The following is a 14991-nucleotide window of genomic DNA, read 5'->3' on the forward strand; positions in this document are numbered from 1 at the left end:
GTTGGTGTATTGCCTAGTTTTAGCCATTGGATTTCACTCAAAACTCACCAAATTACTCCTCCCACCATATTATGTTGTTGACTAGGTTTTGGGCTCATTCCAATATCGATTGAACCAAGATATCGGACAATTCAAGTTCGTACGAAGTTCGTTCATCAAATGGAGTTGTTGGTGTACTGCATAGTTTTTGCTATAGGATTTCACTCAAAACCCACCAAATGACTCCTCCCACCATATGATAATGTTCACCAAGTTTTGGGCTCAATCCGATATCGATTGGTCAATGAAATTGGACACTTCAATTTCGTACGAAGTTCGTTCTATAAATGGAGTGGTTGGTGTATTGCATAGTTTTAGCAATTGGATTTCACTCAAAACTCACTAAATGACTCCTCCCTCCATATCATGATGTTGACCAAGTGTTGAGCTCAATCTGATGTCGATTGAACCAAGAAATTGGACAATTCAAGTTCGTATGAAGTTCGTTCCGAAAATGGAGTGGTTGGTGTATTGCATAGTTTTAGGAATTGTATTTCACTCAAAACTCACGAAATGACACCTCCCACCATATTATGATGTTGACCAAGTTTTGGGCTCAATCCGATATCGATTGAACCAAGAAATTGGACAATTCAAGTTCGTACGAAGTTCTTTCCTTAAATGGAGTGGTTGGTGTATTGCATAGTTTTAGCCATTAGATTTCACTCAAAACTCACCCAATGACTCCTCCCGCCACATTATGATGCTGACAAAGTTTTGAGCTCAATCCAATATCTATTGAACCAAGAAATTGGACAATTCAAGTTCGTACGAAGTTCTTTCCGTAAATGGAGTGGTTGGTGTATTGCATGGTTTTAGCCATTGGATTTCATTCAAAACTCACCAAATGTCTCCTCCCACCATATTATGATGTTAACCAAGTTTTGGGCTCAATCCTATACCGATTGGCCAATGAAATTGGACAATTCAAGTTCGTTCGAAGTTCGTTCCGTAAATAGAATGGTTGGTGTATTGCATAGTTTTAGCGATAGGATTTCACCCAAAACTCACCAAATGACTCCTCCTACCATATTTTGATGTTGACCAAGTTTTGGGCTCCATCCAAGCTCGATTGAACCAAGAAATTGGACAATTCAAGTTCGTACGAAGTTCATTCCTTAAACAGAGTGGTTGGTGTATTGCATGGTTTTAGCAATTGGATTTCACTCAAAACTCATCAAATGACTCCTCCCACCATATTATGATGTTGACCAAGTTTTGGGCTCAATCCGATATCGATTGCCCAATGAAATTGGACAATTCAAGTTCGTTCCATAAATGGAGTAGTTGGTGTATTGCTTAGTTTTAGCGATCGGATTGAGCCCAAAACTCACAAAATGACTCCTCCGACCATATTATGATGTTGACCAAGTTTTGGCCTCAATCCGATATCGATTGGCTAATGAAATTGGACACCTGAAGTTCGTACGAAGTTCATTCCGTAAATGGAGTGGTTGGGGTGTTGCATAGTTTTAGCAATTGGATTTCACTCAAAACTCACTAAATGACTCATGGCACCATATTATGTTGTTGACCAAGTTTTGGGCTTAATCCGATATTGATTGGCCAATGAAATTGGAGACTTAAAGTTCGTATGAAATTCGTTCCATAAATGTAGTGGTTGGTTTATTGCATGTTTTAGGGATTGGATTTCACTCAAAACTCACCAAATGACTCCTCCCACCATATTATGATGTGACCAAGTTTTTGGCTCAATCCAATATCAATTGAACCAAGATATTGGACAATTCAAGTTCATACGAAGTTTGTTCCGTAAATGGAGTGGTTGGTATATTGCATAGTTTTAGCGATTGGATTTCACTCAAAAGTCACTAAATGTCTCGACCCACCATATTATGATGTTGACCAAGTTTTGGGCTCAATCTGATATCGATTGGCCAATGAAATTGGATAATTCAAGTTCATACGAAGTTTGTTCCGTAAATGGAGTGGTTGGTATATTGCATAGTTTTAGCGATTGGATTTCACTCAAAAGTCACTAAATGTCTCGACCCACCATATTATGATGTTGACCAAGTTTTGGGCTCAATCTGATATCGATTGGCCAATGAAATTGGACAATTCAAGTTTGTACGAAGTTCGTTCTGTAAATGGAGTGGTTGGGGTAGTGCATAGTTTTAGCTATTGGATTTCACTCAAAACTCACCAAATGACTCATGCCAACATATTATGATGTTGACTAAGTTTTAGGCTCATTCCGATATCGATTGGCCAATGAAATTGGACACTTAAAGTTCGTATGAAATTCATTCCGTAAATGTAGTGGTTGGTGTATTGCATGGTGATGCTTGCTCTCTTTGGATGTGTTTATCCTAGGGAGAGGAAGAATATGGAAGAACACGGATTGAGATTGAAGCTTCCAGCAATGAGTAGTGATGTTGCTTACTCTGGATGTGTTGAAGATGACTTGCTGATGTTGAAATGAGATTATATGAGCTTGGCATGAGAGCTTGGACTGTGGGAGCTAAAGACCCACAAGTTTAGCAGATGAGAACGCTTGTGCCTGAGTTGGCGTTTGATATGCTTGAGTTTGGGTGTTAAGAATTTATTGTTGGTTTAATCGTTTGGCTGTGATGGTTGTTGGGATGCCTATAGCAGTCAAATGAATGGGGTTTCAAAGAGCATGGCTGAGGAAAGAAAAGCTTAAGACTTTGAAGGGTATGGTGTTTGAAACAGTGATTCTAGAGAAATTTAAGAGTTCTAGCAGTGGGAGGATAAAACGAATAGTTTGAGGCTTGAAAGCTTTGGTGTTTATAGCTTGGAATGGTATGAGAAGGAAGGAAAAGCTTAGAGTTATGGTTTGTGAGGCTTTATAGGGAAAATGGAGGATTTCAAGGATTGGAAAATAGACGAAATGTTTGTGATAGCTGAGGAATGGCTTGGATGGCCGCTGGAATGCTTGCAGTAGCTGAATGGAGGAAGGAAAGTGGTATCACTACTACGTTTTACTATTTGCCCAACGAACACGAATTCGTCGCACAAAATGTACTACAGCGACGGAAAAACATATTCATAGCGCAAAATATTGAAAATTGGTGTGACCAAATTTTTCGAAGCGCAAAATGTCTTAGCACGACAAAAATTCTACTTCGTCGCGCAAAGTGAGGAAAAAACAAAACTCGGGTTTTTTTTGGCACCAAACACTTGCGCGTCGAGAAGAATCGTCTCGTAAGAGAACCTAGCGCGACGATTGGACACTTCGTCGCGTAAAGGTGGACACAAAATAGTGGGTCCTGTTATTTGGCTGCAAAAACTTGTGCGACGACAGTTTTTGTCGCAAAGGACACCTTAGCGCAACGACATTATTTATCGTCGCGTAAGAAAACGAGGGATATTTTTTTTTGCACCAAAATACTTGCGGGGGGATTTTTTTTTTTAGCGACAGAAATAGTTTTCGTCGCGTAAAGTTTGATGTCGGTACATTCTTGCGCGACGAAAGATAGATTTTGCGCTACGGAAAGTTGTTTTTGCGCGACGAAAGTTGTGCGACAAACCATGTCATGCGTCACGCAAAAGTTTGATGTCGACATGTTCTTGCGTGACAAAAAAGTCGTTTTGTGCAACGGAAAAATAGTTTTTCGCAACAACAGTTTGCGAAATCAAGGGTTCGTCGCGCAAAGTCCTTCTTCTTCATATTAGAATTCTGCCATTGCAGAGGCAGAATGCAAAAAAATTAGCATTCTGCCTCTCTCTCAACCTCTCTGCCGCTGCCTCTGCTGGAAATTCAGTATGTTCATTGGGTAAGTATTTTTTGTCGTTAGTTTAAAAGTATTAATGTAAATTCGTACTAACGCTATTAATTTTGTTCTCGTTAGGGATATTTGTAATTAGCGATTTGTGGAGAACGATTGAGAAGGTATTTTATTTGTTTTATATATTAAAAATGTTAAAGTTAGTTTGTTATGTATAAATTTTTTTTGTGAAGTTATATTTATATTATGTTGTTAAATTGTGCATGACGTAACACAATGTGTTGTGATGTACGAAGTTAATTGAAATTAACTTCGTACTTTTATTTTTATGTTTAGTAACACTTAATTTCCCGTTCGAAATTAGTTGGATTTCGTGCATGGATGCATAAAGCATGACTGCGATCCAATTAATTCTTGAATTGTCCCATTATTTAGACAGTTTGGTAATGCGTAGTGTTGTCACGTAATCTACGGCTACAGGATTAGGTTTCGATTATGGAGATTTCGGTGTCATCTCGGTACGTTCTTCGGGTGGTACGTAGGTATTTATACCTATGCCCACCTCAAGAACTGTATCGAGATGCTGCCGAAATTCATCCACGTTGAAATCTAATCTCATGTAGCCATAGGTTATGTGACAGGACTATGCATTCCCGAATGGGATAGGACCCTTACCGGAGGCATAAGGTGACATTATAACTTCGTATGAAGTTGTTGTGATTGTTGTGTTGTGATTGTGGTTTCAGGAATTATGAGCAGAAGGTGGATACATAACCCAAATAGATTCGCAGACGAATACTTGGATGGAATCGAGGATTTTATTGAGTTTGCACGTAGACACAACCTGGGTGCAACTAGAATCTGTTGTCCTTATAGGAGGTGTAACAACACATTGTGGGAGACAATTGAAAATGTTGGATTTCATTTAGTAAGGAATGGAATGATTGAGACATATAGCATTTGAAACCTTCACGGGAACAATTAGACCATGCTTCGTCTTCAAATGCCACAAGAGTGGACAATGTTGAACCTATTATGGATCCTAATGATCAAGTCATGGATATTATACAGGATATTTTTCCATTTGCATCGACCAACATCAATCACGAAGGGAAAGATGACGTGTCTACACCAATAGATAGTGCGGAGTTTGAACAATATGAAAAACTGTTAAAAAATGTCAACCAAAAGTTATACCCGGGGTGTGAGAGCTTTTCCGTTCTCATGGCCATTGTGGAGCTAATGCACGGAAAAATAAAGTATCGTATGTCAAACCTGTGTTTCGATTACTTTTTGGGGGTTTTCAAGAGAATGCTTCCGACAGACAATTGCTTGTCGAAAGACCATAAACACGCGCAGAAGGTGTTGAATGGTCTTGGATTGGGTTATGAAAAAATTCACGCTTGCAAAAACAATTGCATGTTATTCTACAAGGAGCATGAAACGTTGGATACATGCCCTATATGCAATGAGTCGAGGTTCAAAATGACATCTCAGAATAGAACGACTAAGATCCCACAAAAAGTCATGCGTTATCTGCCCCTGAAACCTAGGTTGCGGCGATTGTATATGTCGACGCATACTGCCACAGACATGAGATGGCATAAGGAAAAACGGGTAGACGATTATGTAATGCGGCATACTGTAGATGGGGAGGCATGGAAAGAGTTCGATTGAACGTTCCCTGAGTTTGCTGCTGATCCCCGAAATGTTAGATCGGGACTTGCCACTGACGGATTCAATCCGTATGGGGTTCTAAACCAACACCATAGCACTTGGTCGATTTTCGTATTCCCATATAATTTGCCGCATTGGAAATGCATGAAAAAAGAATACATGATGATGACTGTTTTGATAACTGAGGATCCTGGCAGGGGAATCGATGTTTACTTAAGGCTGCTAGTTGATGAGCTGAAGGATTTATGGACAAACGGTTTTCGCACGTATGATAAATCAACTGGGAAGGTGTTCACTTTGCGGGCAGCAGTCATGTGGACTGTGAATGATTTTTCAGCATATACAATGGTTTCTGAGTGGAGCACAAAGGGTTATATGGCATGTCCTGTATGCAAGGAAGATGTAACTTCTGGTTGGCACGCTGAAAACGTTTGTTACCTTGGTCATCGGAGATGGTTTCCATGGGACCACGAGTGGTGGGAAAAAGATAAAGAGTTCGACGGGAACACAGAGCGTCGCCTCAGACCTAGAGAATGGTCTGGTGATGAGATCTTGGAACAGCTTAACCGTTTGGATATTGATCCGTTCGGGAAAACAGTTAGTTGGACCAGACCTTCTACACATATGAACTGGACGCACAAGCCTATATTTTTTGAGCTCCCATATTGGTCGAAACTCAAATTGAGGCACAATCTAGATGTGATGCATGTTGAGAAAAATGTATTCGACACATTAGTGGGCACGATTCTAGATATCGAGGGTAAGACAAAGGACACGATCAAAGCTCATCTTGATTTGGAAAGAATGGGCATACGAAAGGGTTTATAGATGAATAGGGACAGTGATAAAGCTAGAAGGGATCTTGCATTCTTTTCTATGAAACCGAATGACAAAAAAGAGTTTCTAAAGTTTGTATTGTCTGTAAAGTTTCCCGATGGGTATGCTTCTAATATTGCACGTTGCGTGAATGTTGACAGGGGTAAATTTACTGGACTTAAGAGCCATGACTGCCATGTGTTTATGCAACGCCTACTTCCTGTGGGTATTCGACATCTATTGCCAGAAGATGTAGTGAAGCCAATCATGTTGTTGTCCATATTTTTTTCCCAACTGACGGCAAAAACATTGCGAAAGATAGACATGTTTCAGTTGCGCCATGACATTGTCCAAGTCCTATGCAACTTTGAGATGATATTTCCTCCAGCTTTCTTCACAAGTATGATGCACGTGATGGTTCACTTGCCAAAAGAGGCATTGCTCGCTGGTCCTGTCAACTATCGCTGGATGTATCCAATAGAAAGGTATATAATCCTTATCATTTGTGTATGCATCATTATCACAGGCTTGCTAATTTGTATCATATTGTTTTATTTTGACAGGCTTCTCGGAGAGCTGAAAAAAAGTGTACGCAACAGGGCGAAGCCCGAAGGATCAATTATAGAGGCTTGGGTTCAATATGAGTCGCTTACTTTTTGTGGAATGTATTTAAAAGATGTGGAGATGGCTTTCAATCGTCCAAAGCACAATAATGATGGAGGTATGAGAAAGGAAAAACATTCTGTTTTTGCCCAAAACGCACGACCCTTTGGAGATCCTGGATGAGAAGAGTCGTTTTCTAGAAATGACATGGAGGTAGCACATTGGTTCGTACTGAACAATTGTGATGAGATAATGGCATACTTAGATGAGCATGAAGAGATGATGAAGCAAGAACATCCATCACATTTGGTTGCCCAAAAACACCGTGAATTGTTTCCATAATGGTTTTTGAATTATGTAAGTTATAAGTGTTTTGTATTTGACAAATATAAATTGTAGTAATTAATTTTGTCAGACTAACATGTGAATGGTTTTGTATAATATTAGGTGAATAAGTTGAAATCATCGAATTCCCCCACTTACAGTGATGAGTTATATAACTTGGCATTTGGCCCGATTCGCGCTGAATTGTTCTTGGGTTGTAATATTAATGGCGTCAAATTTTTAGGGGCTGCACGAGATGACAAGTTGTGTACGTAAAATAGCGGTGTCCATGTCCCAGGTGGAGGCGAAAGTACGAACATTGATTTCTATGGCAAACTCATAACTGTCGTTCAATTGCTTTACAAAGATCGATACCAAGTGATCATGTTTAAGTGTCGATGGTTTGATAGCAACCCAAATAGGCCGGGAAGTGTTAAAATAGATCATGGCTTACTATCTGTGAACATTAACAGAACTTGGTATGATGACGACCCTTACATTTTGGCAAACATGGCAACACAAATTGTGTATCTAGATGACCCTAAAGCCGGGAGCGGTTGGAAAGTTGTTCAGAAGATGGATCATAGGAACGTGTATGCTATACCAGAACTAGACCCAATTGACAACAACATCGACAATGTGCTTGACCAACGTTTAGAATCTTCAATGGAAAATGATGCGGAAACACTTCGAGATACAAATGTTATACAAGAACTGTTTCAAATACAAGGAGTGTCTTCAATCGAAATACCGATTCAGTCAATTACAATTGACCTCGGTGATCTTTCGCGATACAATGTTGCAGTGGGCCCAAGCAACGACGATGACGTAGTTATAGAGGAGGAGGAGGAGGATTGGGAGACCGAAAGTGATGATAGCGACGATAACGAAAGTTATTATAGTTCAGATGATGAATAATGAATTTTTTTGTAATTTTATTATGCTAGTGTACAGATTTTGTGTAATACAAATGTTTGAATATATGTATTTTTTATATCCAAACCTTATATATGTGGAGAAATGAAACACTATTAAAATAAATTTAGTTATAAAACATTGGTAAATCAATGTATCCAAACCCTTTTAATAATAATTTTTAAATTTATTTTGACAAAACACTTTTAAAAAATGAAAATGATAAACAATCTAACCTAAGGGGGTTGTATCCAATTCTAACTTTTATTGACTTTTCATGAGTTTATGAAAGTTTATCACTTCACTTTATAAAAGAAAAAGAACAAGCGAGTTAGGTCAACGCAACAACAACCGCGTGAGACATTATTAAATAAATTGACATATACAAGAAAATGAAAAATGAAAAAAAAAATTTGTTATAAAACATTGATAAATAAATATATCCAAACCCTTTTGATACAAAGTTTGAAAATTATTGACCCAAAACATTTTTTAAAAATGAAAATGATACACAATTTGACCTAAATATGTAAATGGCGCCAAATCCTTGCGCGACAAATCATTCCTCGTCGCGCATAGTTTATGCGATGCATAATCCACTCGTCGCATAAAGTTACAACATTTGCGCGACAACCTAACATCCGTCGCGTGATGAAATTTTGCGCGACGACAGGATACCTCTCGTCGCGCGAATATATATTATTTTACTGTTATAATATAATATATACATACATATATATTTGAAATTGACGATCGAATTTTTTCATTGTATTCATATAGGGTCAAGGAGTGTAGCTGTAAAAAATCATCAAAATCGGAGTTAAAATAACCGTTAAATCATGACTTTTCATTTATAACCGTCAAAAAGTTTTGTCCCTTTACTTGATCTCTGAATATTTTTTTTTTCTTTCAATTTTTGGGGTCTATGATCTCGAAGTATAAACAACCAAGTTTGACAGCTGGATTACTGAAACTAGTTTCGTAGAATGCATATGCCATCAAAACCATATATTCACCAACAATGAAGAGTTTATTTATACTTTCGTTAAATATAACATAAGATTATGTAGTATCCCCTAGTGTAAACGTCTTAAATTGAAGATCAAATTCAGTCATTATATTCATATAGGGTCAAGAAATGTAGCTATAAAAAATCATCAAAATCGGAGTTAAAATAACCGTTAAATCATGACTTTTCATTTAGAACCGTCAAAAAGTTTTGTCCCGTTACTTGATCTCTTAATGTTTGTTTTTTCCGATTTTCGGCGTATACGATCTCGAAGTATAAAAAAAAAAGTTTGCCGATTGGATCATTGAAACTAGTTTCGGGTTTAGGTTTAGGGTTTAGGGTTTAGGGTTTGCGCGACGAATAACGTGTCTCCGTCTCGCAAAGTGTGCAGAAAACAAGCTTGTGCGACAAAAATATTGCTTCGTCGGCGCGCAATCTCAGTTAGACCTTTCCCTTTCTCTCCCCCTTGAACACTTGGTCCAAATTTTTGGCGAATCAAAATCTTGGGCGACGAAAAGGGTACTTGTCAGTCGCGAAAAGTGTACATAAAATAGGCTTGCGCGACGAAGGGGTACGTTTTCGTCGCGCAGTCTCATTCAGACCTTTCACTCTTCCCCCTGAACACTTGACCCAAATTTTGGCAATCACAAGCTTGCGCGAAGAAAGGGGTACTTCTTCGTCGCGCAATATCGGCAGACCTTTCACCTTCTCTCTTTCCCCTATAAACCCTAAATCCCAAATTTTGGCGGAATCACAACCCTGCGCGACGGATAGCGTTATCTGCGTCGCGCAAAGTGAACAGCAGACAACGTTGCGTGACGCTGTTGCGTCTTCGTTGCGCAAGGTTTTCACTTTCTCTCTCTCCCGCTAAACCCTAAATCCCAAAATTTTGGCGGAATGACAACGTTGCGCGACGAAAGATTTGACTATGCGTCGGGCAAAATCGCACAACCCTAAACCCTAATTCCAAATTTTGGCGGACTCACAACATTGCGCGAAGGAAATTAAATCTCTTTCGTCGCGCAAGATTCATTTAAAATATTTTGCGCGACGCTTTTAGTTATTCGTTGCGCAAAATCGAATAATTTCAGAAACGACGCGAGCGCCTCCTTCTTCCCCAGTTTCTGATTTTTTACCCTAACTCTCTCTCTCTCTCCGCCGTCACCTCAGCCCCTTACTCTGCTGGAATTTAGACCGGGCCGCCACAACCTTTGAACCCCCGAGCTTCCCCGCCGTCACAGTCGAGCCTACCGCCGGAATTTGCTCAGTTTTCACCGAATCTTCGCCGGCCTCGTTCTCACTCCTCTGGCCACCAAATCCGGCACTTGAGGTATGGTTTTTGGACTATTTTTGATGCTTTAGCTGATGGTTGGATAGGATCTCATTAATTGTCTCAATAGGGCAATCGATTTTACACCCTAAGTTTCGGCCGATTTTTGAATTTAAATTCCGGCCACTTCCGGCCATTTTTTGGGGTATGTCCGAGAACAATAGTGGCTCCAATTAATGTTTTCAACCTAGGGTAGGAACCTTGGCGCATAGTTTTTAGAATTTTCCGACGATTGTTATCGCTTTGGACACCCACGCGCTGCCGGCTCTTGTGGTGGCGCATGGGATACTGTAGCACTCGTGCATTGGGCCCCAGTGCAATCCCCTAGTTGTCACGAGCGCGTAGGTGTGTTCGGATTGGAATTTGGTTACCGTTTGAGTCTCGAACGGATTTTGCCTATTGTGCGATTTCAGGATTTGATATGTTCGGACCATTGGATCGAACTCAAATTCACGTATGTTGTACCTTGTATTTCTAGGATCGTGTAGAATTCGACGGATCGTGGATCGGAGCCCCGGATACTCTGAACTCGCAAACCTTAGGTCAAGAATCTTAATAAAATTTTATATGCTTACAAATATTCGTATATTTTATTAATTTGTATGTGTATTAATGAAATTGTGCAGATGTCAGACCTGATTAGGCGTCGTAGGGCAGTGACGACTACACAGAGTTCAAAGCCCCAGGCTTAGTCGACATCTGCTGCCACTGCGCCAGCACTGATGGACCACTTGACAATTGGTCTCGTGGGGTCCCAGGCGACTGCTTCATCGGCTTCATCAGTGGCACAGCCTGTTAGCGCCAGGCGGCATCATCGGTCCGCCAGCACCACCGACACCACATCGACTGATGCGTCGGGGTCACAGCCAGGTATAGATTTCCTTCAACTCCAGTTCTCTTTTTTTTTTCTTTTTTTTTTTGTTTTTGTGTGTGTATAATAACATTAATGTCATCTTTCTTTGCAGCCAAGAAGAATACCCGAGGGCCGTGTCGGCAGTTGAAGACGGCGAAGGTCACCCGAGTGACCAACAGTCGTATCAACATCAGATACGACGAGCGACATCGGGCTGCACCGACGGCGGAGTTGCATAGCTCCTTGGCTCACGACATTGGTCATGTTGTTCGGACCCATTGCCCGATGCAATGGAAGTCTTGGAATGTCATGCCTGACGAGATCAAGACGGAGGTTCGCGGCCAGTTGTCGGTATGTAGGCCTTTTAATTCTTTTTCTTTCAAACTTTATATTTCTATTATTTAATGTATGTAATTAATTTATTGCAGACGAACTACAACTTGGAGGACCTCGACGACGAGTCGTTGGCGTACGTCAACAGACTCCTCTCTGAGAGGTACAAACAGTGAAAGAGCGACTTGCACCACTATTTTGAGGCGTTTGATGATCCGCAAGTCGCTCTTCAGGAGGGTTGCCCGAAGGAGCTTGAGGGGCGAGAGGATAGTTGGGTGTGGCTCTGCACTCATTTTCAGGCGCCCGCTTTTGTGATAATTTGTAATATGAATTTCAAATTTATTATGTATTTCTTACTAATGTTTATTTAATTTTTTATATTTCATTTCAATTTCATCTAACACGTTTTATGTTTTGTATAACAGAATAAAGCCAAAGTCAATAAGGGCAATAGGAAGAAGAAGACTCTTCTCCATCATTCAGGTTCCAAGCCCTTCTTCTATAGGATGGATGCACGGCGGTAGGTAATAATAAAATAATTTTTATTTAATTTTTAATATGTCATTATTCTTAATTTAATTTTTTCGTACTAATATTTTTTTTCTCTTGTTCAATTTAGGGGGGGTCCAAATTCCCAGAGATCGACGTCTTTGGTGACGTTTATGTTCGACCTGGGAATGAGTTGGCCTAGTCCCTTCATGTAAGTATATTTAATTTTAATTCTTATGTTACGCATTCAAGTTTAAAGGTTATTATAAGAATGTTTTAATTTATATTTTATGTTATGCTAAACAGACGACGATGGTGGAGAGGAGCCAGTTGGTTCTTCAGGAGTCCGCCTTTCAACTTCCTCCCGATACTCTGATCGAGTCTGTGGATCCTCCACAAAATGCTAGGTTTCAGATCTTGACAGAGACGTTGGATCAGACTCTCAGGAGGAGGCCGGGGACATATTGTCGAGGGATGGGGAATGCCAGGCGGAGGAAACCCAGACCCCATTCATCAGCGTAGTCAAACAGTCAGGTGACTGCTTTGACAGCACAGGTGGCCACTCTTCAGAGTCAGATGTCGGGTCATTCTGCAGTCCCTCGCACAGTCCGGCATTCCAATACCGCATTTTGATGCTCCGACCTCTGAGGCCGTCCACTACGAGCATCCCCACCAGATAACGGCCCATGTAGACCCCCAGACCTCTGAGCCGCATGTGCCAGACGACAATGTAGATTTTGGAACATTATTTGATTAGTTTTTTATTTTCATAATTATTTTTTAAATATTTCTCTTGTAGTATACATTTATTTTATTTTATATAATAAATGTATTCTTTACAATTCTTTTTTTTTTTTGCAATTTCATTTTATTACCCCAAAAAAAAAATTATTTTTTTACAAAAGAAAAAAAAATGTAATATTAAATTTAAATAATATATATTAATTTTGCTCGACGAAACCTTTCTCGTCGCGCAAATTCACATTTTACAAAATAAAAAAAGGTAAAATTTTTTTTAAATACATATAATATATTCTTGCGCGACGAAGTCTTTCGTCGCGCGAAAAGGATATGCGCGACAACGGCAATTTCGTCACGCAATATCTTTCGTCGCGCAAACGTTGGAGACACGAATTGGGCGACGAAGAACTCTTCGTGCCTCAAATGTCTACGACACGAATCGCGCGACGAATATTATCCGTCGCGCATTGTTGTCGCGACGAACCTTCTTTCGTTGCGCAAATATTTGTGCGACGAACAGTTGTGCTGTCCCTGAACTTTTTGTGCAACGAAGGATAACCGTCGCACAGTTTTGTGCTACGAATGAAAAAATTGGTCGCGCAAAGTCTTTATTCACGCTCTTTGCGCGACGGATTGTGCGCGACGAATTTTCTATCGCGCTTGAATTTGTGCGACTAAAAGTAACATTGCGCGACAAAATTATCTTCGTCGCGCAAATTGTAAAATGTAGTAGTGTATGGTGATTGCTAAAGGGGGTTGATGGCTACTGAGATGCTTGCAGCAACCGAGTGAGGGAGTGTTGGCTGAAGAAAAATTGGTGCCCTTTGCTTGAGCCATGAATGTCAATTTATAGAGGATGAGGGTTTTCCTTTATTTCCAATAGGTAAAGGGAGGTGCTGGAACCAACCTATTTTCAGTGGTTAAAAGGAAGCATTAGGGCATGCTATTTTTTAGCAAGTGAAGCTAGGTACCATAAACCGATTATTTCCTATGGGTGAAAGGAAGTGTTGGAGACTGCTTGTTTCCAGTGGGTAATAGAAAGTGCTGAAAAAGGCTTGTTTTCAACGGGTAAAGCTAGGCATTTGAAAAATGACTATTTCTTATGGGTGAAAGGACCTGCTTGAAAAATATCTCTTTTGCTCACCCGTATTGGAGAACTCTAAGTAATGGGCTTGGACTTTGGTGCTCTCAAATAGCTAGCCCAAAGTCTCCATTATCCAAGAGCTTCCTTGGGCCTTGTGGACCTCCGTAATCTTCCACACCACAATCCCTCATGCAAGCCTCGTAAACCACATGACTTGGGTTCATGTGAGCTTGATAGGTGATTGGCATGTGAAAAATGTATTATTAGTTTGGCATGGCATGTGCACTATTTCTATATTTATTTAATGAATTAAATCCCAAAATATAGCTTGGATTAACGCATGACCGACATTATATGTTATATTGGGCTTTAAATATCTTTGGGCTTCCCGTGACTTTTTTGGGCCTCAACAAAAAGAAAATAAATCCCTCTCCCAATATGACCCCTCCCTCCCAACCGCACCACTTCCCCACCTTCTCTACACCTCCACCGTCAACCCAGCCACCCTCCCCACCCCCCGCCACGCTCGTGCCCTCTCTCTCTTATTCTCTTCTCCCTCTCCCACTTCTTCAAATTCCCCCCCGAACCTTTTCCCCATCGAGACCTCTCCTTCGACAGGCTTCTCGAGTCCAGGTCCTACGATGCCGATCAGACGATCGCGCTCTCCAATTGGGCTCTGTGCTCCTCAAAGCTGTTAAGCGCTCTGCGAGAAAACGAGCCAACAACACGCTTACGACTGTGATTTTGCAGCTGAATGGTTAAGGACACTGGTGTTTATGGGGGTTCGAGTGGTCGAGCTGCAAAGCTGGTGAAGGATGGAGGACTGGTCGCCTGAGTTGACCGTCTCCTTCTATGGGGTGGCCTTTTAATATTTGTCAACTCCACAGCCGGCTGCTTAGTAATCAAATTGAAGGTGAGGTTTTGCTCTGCTTCTGTTTTTTTCAGTGGAAAACAATTTTTGAAAGGAATTTGTTAGTGTTTTTTTTTTTCTTCTTCCCTTTGCTTTCTTAGAGGCTGGTGTTCGGGAAATAACAGTTGTTGCTGAATTCTTACAAGTAATTATTC

The sequence above is a fragment of the Prunus persica genome, chromosome G8 (genome assembly GCF_000346465.2).
Source record: "Prunus persica cultivar Lovell chromosome G8, Prunus_persica_NCBIv2, whole genome shotgun sequence".
NCBI lineage: Eukaryota > Viridiplantae > Streptophyta > Magnoliopsida > Rosales > Rosaceae > Prunus > Prunus persica.